A 12,662-nucleotide genomic window follows, 5' to 3' on the forward strand; every position below is an offset into this window, starting at 1 on the left:
CAGAGAGAAAAAGAGATAGATAGATAGATAGATAGATAGATAGATAGATCTGTGTGTGTGTGTGTGTGGATGGATGGATGTATGGATGGATGGATGGATGGATTTTTTTTTTTTCTTTTATTTAGGCCTAACATGCATGCATGCATGCATGTATGCATGGATGGATGGATGTATGTATGTCTGGATGGATGGATGGATGTGTGTGTGTGTGTGTGTGTGTGTGTGGGTGTGTGTGGGGGGGAGTGGAATGAAAAAAGACATTCAAGAGGGATAAGTTAAAGATTTATAAGTTCTATGTATTAATTACGTAAAACAGTTAATTAAATGTGGTGTTAATTGAACATAAAAAAATTTTATGTATTAATTTTAGAGATTTTATTTTATCAACGAGCTGAATTAAAGGATATAGAGGTCAAAACATTAGCGGAAGTGAAGTGCAGGATAAGTGTTTCAAATGTCTCTTTAATCAAGATGAGTAATTGTGTTTCTGAATTTCAGTAATTTTCATCATTTCTTTTATGTATGTTCGACTTCATCTATTCTAGTAAGATTTAGATTATAATATATTCTTCATACTATAAGATAGGAAATTATGTATGCTAAATAATTGCACAATGAAGTTAAATTATTTATAATTCTTCATATGGTCAGCATGTTATATGCATGTTAAATGTTGTTTTCTTAATGGTTGTATAATGATTTAATTTATAAGGATATCAGATTGCTACACGATTTATATATTCTAATAAAGATGTATAGGTTAGTTCATTGTTTGACTAGATATATATGTTATAGATTTTAGTAGAACTGTATGATTTAGTAATAAATACAAGTCTCACAGGAAAGTAATGTATGTTTTGAATGATGAAATGAAAGTATGATATACATGGATGCTTGTATGTGCATGTTCATAGGAGGATGTCACGCCTTAATGGTATAGACAGGGGACACTAGTGTAACCGTGCGTGTAAATGTTTTTCTATCACCCCAGATAATTGTGATAGTTGGTTTGCTAACCGTTGTGTCAATAAGATAATATTAGTCAGAGACGAGTAGACCAGAGCTTACCTCTTCAAACAATTGTAATGTTTATATTATTAACTGTCGTGCCGACCGGATAATATCGGTTAGGGGCAAGTAATGTCTTTTCCATCTTAGACAATTGCGATATGTAGATCGCTAATCACTATACCGACGGGAGTCGACATAATAATATCGGCCAATGGTGTGTTAGGTTGTTTTAACGATATGTGTATGTAAAGAATATAAAGTAAAAATAAACCGAAAGTTAATGCATATAAAAATTTAAAATATTTTCATTTAAAAAAGATCATTGATGCATGTATTTGTATATTCAAAGATGTTCTATAAAATATTAGTATAGTAAAGGACTTTTTATATAGATATAAAAGACAACATGCATGTTGAGTTTTTTTCCTTGGATTATTGTAGTTTAGAAGTATAATTACTCATGAATTATTTTTAGATAACTCATTATGTTGTTTTAACATTTTTCAGGTTTAAGCTTTTAATTAAGATGAATAGGAGAGGATCAAATGTATATAGAAGGCGGAAACAACAATCTGAAATGTACAATTTTTACTTATTAATTTTATTATTTTTTTAGTGGCTTATCTATGTTTTTGTTTGAATATTGAATTGTTAATAATAAAAATAGAATAGCAGAGAATCGATTTTTATCGTCTGACCGTCTGTTACCATCTTGGTTAATTTCAATCCCCAAGGCAGGTCCTGACAAGGGGGGAAGGGGTATAATGATCATTTTAAAGTAATTATTCTCCTATAATTAGAGAAGCACTATTTGTTATTGAGGGAGAAAAAAAGCCTAATAAGTACATGATGTACGTGTAAGCACCAAAAATTCCTTTTTTGTTTTGTTATTACGCGAACTTATTTCCTTTCCTTCTCACGACCTTCCTAATTCAGACTGTTGCAAACTTAGCTTGTTCTTCCTCTCGCCCTTGCCTGCCGCTTCTCGAATCGTCGATCGCATCGCCTTAACGCCTGTAAAAGATGACTAAGGGCATAACCTCCCTCTCTCACGATTTCGCCGCCCATAACCATTGGCTTCATGCCCGAAACCCTCGAAGTACTGTCGTAGTTAGAGCTAGTCCAGAAGGTAGCGGCGTGCAATGACAACCTGCTCCTTCCACTGGCTTATACCTAAAACCATCGAGGAAGGCAACCGCAAGCACAACCTCTTTGGATCCCATAAATCCGTCTTTCAATGCCCCAATTTTTATGTGCGGACAGCTGACGTAGCTCTACGTGCAGCCAAAATTATTTCTGAGCTATTTTCAGGTTATTTCTGGTTTATTTTCAATGATACTGAAATAACCCAGAAATAACTAAAAGATAAAGACCGCGAGTTATTTCTGGGTTATTTCAGGATTATTGAAAATAATATGAAAATAACTCAGGAATATTCTACGCCGCACGTAGAGCTACATCAGAAGTCCAGACAGAAAATGCGCTCCTTTCAATGTGTTTTGTTGAATCCTGGATTTAAGGCAAACAAAGGAAAATTAGGTTTTAAGAACCTACAAGATTTAATGAAATTTTTTTTGTTATTATTAGGGATAGATGTGATGCATACAAATCCCCCAAAATTTTTGTTAGAAATCAAAAGTTTTTCTTTCCCGTCAAACCTGAAACAAAAATAAGATATTATTTTAATTATATTTGCTAGGTTAAAGTTCATAACTTCTTACTTAAAAAAATATAATAATAATAATAATAATAATAATAATAATAATAATAATAATAATAATAATAATAATAATAATAGTAATAATGAATGTCGTTTAGGTTATACCTGATTTAATAGTAAAACTTAATTGAATAATTATTTTGTTTTATTGTTAATTGATGTAGGATATATATGGTCGAACCGTTAAATTTGTAGAGGTATCATGTTTGCCGCCTCAAGGTAAGTATTTACTCTTTATTATGGAATAAACATACGCTTTTTAGTTGGGGGCATTTTCATTGCTAATTCCTAGCTAATAGTAGCGTTGTGATCTGTACCTTTTAAATTTTGTTCATATATTTGTAGTTTTTCTATTTTTGGCCATAATAAACTTAATGTATAATTAATTTTATTTTATTGCTGCTTACATTTGTGTTTAATTGTTCACATTCTATGATTTCCATATTTATTTTTTCTGTTAGATCTTTGATGTGATAGATCCCATTAGTTGTTTCCTAATTGTTAATAAATATTGGTGAGCATTTGTAGTTATATTCTTGTGTTTTGATTGTGATGCATGAAATATAACAGATATTTCAATAATATTATGTCGTTATTAAACTCTTTTGTTATGACTAGCTAGATCGACAGGTCCTCAAATAAATCAGTGAATTTTCATGGGATTAGTGCCTACCTTTTTTGTTTCAGGATGTCGTATTAAATCAAACACACACACATATATTGAAATTATGTATTATCACATAGTATTAAATGATTGATGAATCACATCTGTGCAAAAACACCTGATTTTGTAACATGTAAATATCTACATAAAAGTGCATTTGTTTAAGTCACTCTTATTCATTATCATAAACATATGATAATCTTTGCATATTATGTTATACATATAATAAATTGTCTTTATTTGTTATTCATATTGTATGTTCATTTTTTTGTTTTGTATGCGTTAATAAATAGTTGTAATTTACTGAATTTGTGTAACAACTAGGGCTGTCAAAAAAGCTCGTTGTTCGCGAACAGTTCGTGTTCGGTTCGTCAATGAGTTCGTGTTCGATTCGTTCGATAAGTAAACGAGACAAACACGAACAAATTTTTTTCGTTCGGTTAGTTAAACGAACCAAACACGAACAGTGATACGTTCGTTCGTGTTCGAATCGTTATTGTTTGAAATATAAAATAATATAAAATAATTATATATAAAAAATTTATTATATTCTAAAACATTAAATTTTATAAATTATAATATATAATAAAATAATAATAATAATATATTAATATACTATAGCAGTAATATACTAATATAGATATTGAATATTTATATAATATAAGTTATATAATTAATATATAATATTATTTTTATATATTAATATTGCTCGTTCGTTAAGAAACGAACACGAGCTTATTTCAAACAAACTAAATTTTAAACGAACCGAACACGAACACAAGCTTTGTTCGTTCGTGTTCGGTTCGTTTACACCCCTAGTAACAACTACTAATGTAGTATACTAATTTTAGGATTTCGGATGTTTTGCATGTATATTTTATGTTTAATAATTTTCTTGAAATTTTTGGAGTTAATTTTATGCTCAATTTATTTGTCAAATTTTAGTACTTTTGTTTAATGCCTGATTTATAAGATATATTCACCTGATTATAGAGTGCACTTGATTATATTTTGAGCATATTTTGCTTATTTTTATGAACTTCATAAACAGGAAAATAAAAGGTTTCTTATTGAATTTCTTTCTCAAGTAGTTCGTGCATCCATATACAAGTGGATTTTCTTGAGCTATCTAGTATCTGTTTTACAAACCGTTTTCACCGGTATATTCTAAACATATTTTTCTATGTATTGACCTTTTTTCTTTCCATATTTTTTAGATTTGTATATTTCAAAATATAAGAAGTTTTCAGGAAAATGTTTAATTAATAAAAATAATAATTCAAAATTTATCTTTATATCCTTTATTTAATAAAAAATATCCTCTTATTGTAATTGTCTTAAAACATTACAGGAATTCATTTCCATGCTTATCGTTTTTCCCATTTCCCTTATAATAGAGACGCATAGAGAGTGCGATCCTTAGGGTTGATTTTGTTCGTTAGGCTGGTTAGGAAAAATATCTGGCTCTAGGTAGGCTATTATTAGCCTACTTCAAATTTTTGTTTCATTACTTTTTCGTAAAATTTTGGTATTTTATTTGTAAAAGTTGTATACAAACTCAGATCTGCTGAGATTTACAAACTTTTCACCGAGCAATTTTTTATATATTGTAGATTAGACCGAGTTGTGCATATCAACATAAAATATTTATTTATCGCTAGGTACCTTTTGTCGTACAATATTTTTTATATTCTGGCAAGTGTGTTAAACCTAATAAATTTGGTATATAATAATAAATGCTTGAAATATTATTCTGAATATTTTATATAAGTAGTTTTATAAATTTTGCTTGTCAATATATGTAAATTTATTTCATTCGCAAATTATATTATCATTCTTACCTACTGGTTTGTACAAATTTTTATAACATATTGTGATATTTGTTTTTTTTTCAAAATTACTAGCATTTGGATGCCTTTGTATCCTATATATGTGCCAAAAATAATAAAAATGAAAGAAGTGCAGGTGGTTGTGGTAGGACGGTTGTATGTTTTATGCGGTTAAATGGAGTTATAAGGGCTTTACACATATATAATTATCCATTTGTGATTTTGATACGCTTGAATAGATGTGAACAAGTTGAGGTATAAAAAGTCATAGAGGAAAAATGAACAAGTTGAGATATAAGTGAAAGTGGAGGTATCAGAGGTGAAGAGAAAATTTTAAAATAATTCAAATAAAGAAATAATTTTTTTTTCATGTTATTTTCCTATATTTGTGATATCATGTTGTTTATGTTGTTACTCAACACATGTCTATTGCAGTTATAATTTCTTATACTAATGTTGTGATAGATATTCTACATGAGATTCCACTATGTTTAATTTATTTTCTATAAATGCATGTCTATTTTTATTACTGAAAACTGCAGTAGCTTTTGGGTAACCTACTAAGCTGTGCTTGTTCACCCCTGCTTCACTCGCATGTGTTGTTTCATGAAAGTTTAAAGCTCAAGTTAAGTAGGGACTTTTGTGTTACTAGTGAGAGCTTGGTATAAGATATGTCAGGACCGTAGAGCTATATTTTTTATAATCATAGTGATTTATATATTTTGATAATAGAGAAATTAAACCATGATTGTTATATATGTTTCTCTATATTGTATATTGATATAATTTAAGTGATATTTGGATATTTTTATTTTATAATATTTGATAATATTAGTGGTTCTGTGTTTATGATAAATTGAAGAAAAATAAGTAAATAAGATTCTTTCAAAATAGATATTGGGTAATAAATTATCTGTTATGACCTCGACACGATGTGACCAACCTCAATATATCTGGTTGCATCGAGTTATGCTGTGATAGAATTTTTTGTATCAGACCAATAGATTTGGAGGAATTAATTTATAACCAGAGTCAAAGGATTGATTAGTAGATGAGTGTAAGAGTTTTGGGTAGTTTAAGATTAATTTTTTTTTATCATTTATTTTATTTATGTTATTTTAAGTTATTGCATATGTATGTCAGGTGCAAGTACGGGGTAATTATGGATCTCCAGTGTGATAGATGGCAGAGTTCCAGTTAAGTTGGGGCAATGTACAGTATAGTGGGAGCTCTTCCTATTAAATTCTATGACTCAATTTGCTAGTTTGGTGGCTAAATTGAAGGGTAATGCTCAGATTGAGTAGAGACTTTTGTATACTTGTGAGAGTCTGATATTAAGTATGTTTGTACCTTAGTTTTATGTTTTTGATAGTCATTGGGATGTTTATATTTTGATGATAGATAGATTAAATCATGATTGTTGTACGTATTTTATTTTATTGTATTGTAATATGATTTGAATGAGGTTTGGATATTTTTATTTTATAATAATTGAAGATATTAGTGGTTATTTGTTTATGATAAATTGGAGAAAAATAAGTAATTAAGGTTCCTTCCAAATCGATTTTGAGTAAAAAATTATCTGTTATAACCTTAAAACGATGCGACCTGTCTCAATATGATGGGGTTGCATCGAGTTGGTTGTAACATTTTGCTTGTAAAACTCACTTCTTGCTATTTTACAGAACATGTTATATTCAACCACCAGCATGGTTGTCTCCACTGGAGTAATCTTTCCAGTTTTATATTTACTGTTGGTATTTATTCATGTTTCGTATAAGTTATTGTTTTTTCTTTCTAAATCTGGATAAATGTTTCCCTATTTTCATTTTAATTTCTTTCACTTATCTAGTTTTCTTTCATTTGTATCAATTGTATTCTTATTTATGAAATAACATAAATTTATTTCTTATTTATTTCTATTTTTACCTTCATACTATTTTCGTTTTAAGAATACAAAATTTGATTCTTTTCATCATGCCCCGTGTTGTTGGTCTGCCTTCTGGACCCGAGATGTGACAGTAACGAATAGGTTTGAAGAATTTTCTCGTTGTTCCCTACAACGAAACAGAGCAATGCTCCGTTCTCAAATCGGGCCTAAGGGCTTATTTGAGGGAGTTTAATTTTTCAGAAAAGCAACTTTATACGCAACATAAAAAAAATGTGTTAAGAACTTCCATTTTATAAAGTAATATTACTGTTTGAATATAAAAATTTCTTGTCTCTATTATTTATAACATTTGAATTAAAAAGAATATAATAACCCTTTCTAATCTTATCAACTACAATTAACGCACTACCAACTAACTCCAATCGCAATCCATTTTTCTTTAATGAGGAACTCCTCTTCTTGTCTCTATCTCCCCTCTCGCTTGCTTCATGGTATTACCTGTGCAGGAACTTGCCGAGCATGTCGCTCCTTCATGCTTTCCTTATACATCCAACCTTTGGAGGTGGCGGCAGAATCCGGTACCATTGTTGTTCTCGATCTTGATTCTCCATTTGTTGCGCCATGATCTACTGTTGCGATAACTGGATGAAATGAAGGTGGATTGCCTTCACTTCTTTCGCCTGCCCACGAAGTGTTGGTGGGGATGGATGACGGAGACATGGAGGATGAGGAGGAGAATATTGCAGGGTTTTTTTGGAAATTTGTATTCCTAGAATCAGAACGGTGGTTCTAAACGGTGGATTGGAGGACCAAAGGTGTGATCCCAGAACGACTAAAAATAACGTTGCGGTTGCGGCTGACATGTTTCTGGAGAAGCCGATCAACCAAACGAATGACAACATTCTCTCAACTATTTTTGCGACTAAACAAAGGCTAGATGTCCTCTCAAACGAGCCCTAAGCTGGGGAAAATTTTCTATACGGAGAATATACGCAGTTCTGCGTGTGGAAACCAATAGAATGACACCCCGTGTGCTACAGCAAGCCCACCACTTAAAATATTAAAAAAATCAATTTTTTTGTGCATGACCCGCCGACCCGGTCCGGACGAAGCCTTTGATGCACTAAAAGGTCAAATATTTTGCTTGCGTGAATCATTTTTTGGACGCATCTGCTAGGGTTTACTATTTTGCACGCCATATTTGCCGATGACATTTACTCCTGCACCCGACCTGACCTCTCGAAGATGGATTACAAAAATAGTTCCTTTATGTATGAAATAGAAGAGATGTATCCCACAAACAGAGAAACACATGAGATGGAAATGGAGGTTTGTTTTTATATGTTTTTTTTTTTAGGACATTTTTTCAGTTGTTTTTTGAAGTGTTATGCGCTTTTAGGGCGTTGTTATTATTAGGGTTAAGTGGTTTTTTGTATGTGTATGTTTATGGAGGTGTTTGTTTTTGGAGTTGTTTTTTCAGATGTTATTATTAGGGTTTAATGGAGGAGATTTATCTTGAGTGTTTTTTTTTAACTTATCATACCCTTATTATGGAAGAAGCATATGAAGTACTTTACACTATTGTTCAACTGATTTTAAGATTAACATATCAAGTACTGTTGTTCAGTTGTTTTTAAGATTATATTTGAGCTGTCAGGTAAGTGTACCAAGCCATCCAAGGTCATTTATATTTTAGATGTTTTTAAGATTAACATTCTCTACTGTGCAGTTTGGTGAGGGTGGAGATAACTGTACTAACCCAACTGCAAACATATTACTTCACACGGTGGTCCACAATGAGAAATAAGCTTATGAAGTATATTGTGCTTACATTCATCATATGAGATTTAGTGTTCGCAAGGAGCACACTATTTTTTGGCCTAACTCCAAGAATCTTAAGACGAAGGACTTCGTATGTGGAAAAGCAAGTTTCAAGAAAAATATGAAAATCACAGAGACTGTTAAATACAAAAAAGTGGACACAAGACTTGTTTGTCTGGCAATGATTCGATACACAATTGATGATCAAGGTAATTAAACAGTCAAAAAATTTATAGAATCTCATAACTACTCATTGGCGAACTTCAGTGTAAGCACTTTCTATGTTCCAGCAGAAAGATAGGCAAAGTTAATGCAGATGTGCTCAAATCGATGACACAGTCAGAGATAAGAGCTACATACGCTTTAAGAGCTACACACGCATTTAACATTCTTGCTACAGAAGTTGGGGGAGTGGAGAATTTAGAAGGCACAAAGCAAGAAGTCTTCAATTTCATTCAAAGAGAGAAGAGTTCTAGAATTGAAAATGGCGACACCAATTCTTTATTGCATTTGTTCACAAAGAGGCGGGCTGAGGATTCCATGTTTGCGTGAGACTTCAAAATTGATGAGAGTGGTGGGCTGAAAAGTTTTTTTTGGAGTGAAGACACGTCCAAACTTGATTATGACTGCTTTAGCGATGTCATTATTTTTTATACTAGTTATAGACTAAATAAATATAATTTATATTATGCTCATTTTATTAGTGTTATCCACAATTGACATAATGTTTTCTTTGGAGTTGGATTCTTGTCAGATGAGACGGTAGATGTATCTAAATGGCTATTTAGAACTTTTATCTGTATCATGGATGAAAAAAATCAAATGACTGACAATCTACACTGATCAGGATCAGACGATGACTAGAGTCATAGAAGACATTTTGCTAAATCAGTGACACATATACAAGAAATTTTCATTAAATGTTCACTATGGGGTGTCGAATAAGACAGTGACCGATCTTTTTTATAAGTTTATGAGCAAATGCAACTTTGATGAGGAGTTTGATTATACATGAAAGGTGGTGATTGAGAAGGGTAATCTACACCTAGATGATATGTATAATATTAGACATAAGTGATCAACAGCTTTTAATAAGGATATATTTGAAATGAGAATTTTATCGACCCAAAAAAGTGAGTCAACCAATAATATTTGTCATGTTGTCTCAAAGTCCACAAGTTCTATTATAAATTATTTTTGGGCCTTGAAAATATCAAATGTGATCAATTTGTGATTACTCCCGTCGCCAGAAGCAACCCAATATTGAGTCAGACAACTGCATTTTACTCAAGGAAGTTGTACTCAATGTTTGAGGAAGAGTTTATACACGAATCATGTGATCTTCAATTACATTTCTCTGTAATTTAAATTTGAATTTTTTATTAAGAATTTGGATGATCACTTGACAAACACACCTTGGGTTGCTAATTTCGACAAGTTCAATTTGTATACTGAGTGCAACTGCAAAAAGTTTGAAATGATGGGGCTATTATATGCAAACTCTCTACGAGTCCTCAACTTTCTACATATAAAAAAGATACCAAATAAATATCTCCTATTAAGTTGATCTGCAAATGTAAAAAGAAATGTATACAAAAGTTATGGATATAAGCATCTACAACAATCACAAATGTGCAATGCTAATAAAAGTGGCATAATATTCCACACACACATGCAAAAATTTGCATACCAAATTACTAATAAAGCACATGGGAATTCAGAAGCTGAGCAGTGCATGACGGACTCCATGAAAAAAACATCATTGGATATTTATGACATAATAAGTGGGAGAGGTTCTCAGTCCAGGAAACAACCAAAAAAGAATAAAAAACTAGTGAATAATAAATCGAACTTGAATGATCTCACCTAAATGCGCCTTAAGGCAATATCTAATTCCAGGCTAAATGGGTATTGAGAGACGAAGAAGAGAGCAAAAGGTATATTTCTTCCATTCCAATCTGTTTTTTTATTTTCAGCTAACAATAAGTTTTTTCCAACCATGAACATGAAATACAAGAAAGCTGAAAGAAGCTTCATCAAACGAAGAACCAAAACCATTCCTATGTGATTCAAATCTGTGTTCAATGCCTGATTTTCACAGGTTGGTATATAATAGAAAATGATAACCAATATGGTGATACATAGACATAAACTTATGCTAAAAAACTATTGATACATTGCAAAATTTCTTTACTTCACGGTCCAAGGAATCATATACTGACATGATGATGGATTCAATACGTGAGATATAATTCTTAGCACAAAATATTCAATGTGTGTCCAAAAATAATAACAATAGACATTAGATTCCTATATTGTTCTTAAAATGCCCTTAAAAAAGCCGCAAAAACTCTTAAATGATGTCTCAATACCCCTAGTAACTGCTCCCCAATAACGCCGTGGTTCCGCTCTAATAACCTCTGCATAACCTCCAATAACTTCATAATAACTTCACGGCCCCACTCCAATAACACTTGCATAACCTCCAATAACTTCTTAATAACCCCACGATTAGTCTAAATAACCTCTGCATAACCTCCAATAACTTCGCGTTTCCGCCCTAATAACATCCGCATAACCTCCAATAACATCGTAATAACCCCGCGGGTCTCGCTCCAATAACATATGCATGACATCTCCAATAACCATTTAATAACTCTGCGGTCCCGCCCTAATAACCTATGCATAAACCTCCACTAACTTCATAATAATCCCACGACCCCGCTCCAATAACCTTCGCGTGATATCTCCAATAACCCTTTAATAACTCTATGGTCTCGCCCTAATAACCTCCGCATAACCTTCAATAACTTCGTAATAACCCCGCGGGTCCCGCTCTAATAACCTCCGTGTGACATCTCCAATAACCCTTCAATAACTTTGCGGTCCCGACCTAATAACCTTTGCATAACCTCCAATAACTTCCTAATAACCCTGAGGTCTCGCTCCAATAACCTTCGTGGGACATCTCCAATAACCCATTAATAACCATCTCCAATAGCACTTTAATAACTCCACGATCTCGCCCTAATAACATCCGCATAACCTTTGCTAACTTTGTAATAACCTCACGATCCCGCTCCAATAACCTCCACGTGACATCTTCAATAACCCTTTAATAACTCCACGGTCCCGTACCAATAACCTCCGCATAGCTCCAATAACTTTGTAATAACCGTGAGGCCCTGCGTCAATAACTTCCACGTGACATCTCCAATAATATTCCAAAAACCCCGCAATAATTCATCAGTAATTGTTCCCTACTGACGCTGCAGTCCCGTACAATAACCTCTGCATAACCTCTAATAACTTTGTAATAACCCCGCTGTCCCGTGTCAATAACTTCCCTCATCACATCTCCATTAATCTGGCAATAACTCATCAGTAACCCTTCCCCACCGACGCTGCGGTCCCGTACCAATAACCCATCAACAAACGCTCTAATGATCGTACTTATGCATGTATTAATGTGATGTTTAATCTATGATGGATATATGTAATTAATATGAATAATGTGAGTGAAGTTTAATGTCACAGATGGAATTAATTAATATGAATAATGAAAGTGAAGTTTATTGTCATGGATGGAATCAGATGTGCTGATAACATTTTCTTTTTGATTTTTATAGTCATTTTATTTGCTTCATATTCAATAATTGAATAACATCACCTAAAAACCATAATTACGCCAGGTATATATATATATATATATATCTCGCTTGCTTC

At 32.3% G+C, this 12,662-nt stretch overlaps 1 protein-coding gene across 1 annotated transcript in view; it reads left to right on the top strand.

Moving 5' to 3' along the window:
* Positions 1-6,705, top strand: part of LOC110034096 (50S ribosomal protein L6, chloroplastic) — a 16,188-nt gene extending 9,483 nt beyond the window's left edge. The window contains exon 4 of the mRNA XM_020738358.1: positions 6,368-6,705. The gene's annotated coding sequence lies outside the window, so the exon portion shown is untranslated. The remainder of the gene's footprint in view (positions 1-6,367) is intronic.
* The last annotated feature ends 5,957 nt before the right edge of the window (positions 6,706-12,662 follow it).

This window comes from Phalaenopsis equestris, unplaced genomic scaffold (assembly GCF_001263595.1).
Source record: "Phalaenopsis equestris unplaced genomic scaffold, ASM126359v1 Scaffold001343, whole genome shotgun sequence".
NCBI lineage: Eukaryota > Viridiplantae > Streptophyta > Magnoliopsida > Asparagales > Orchidaceae > Phalaenopsis > Phalaenopsis equestris.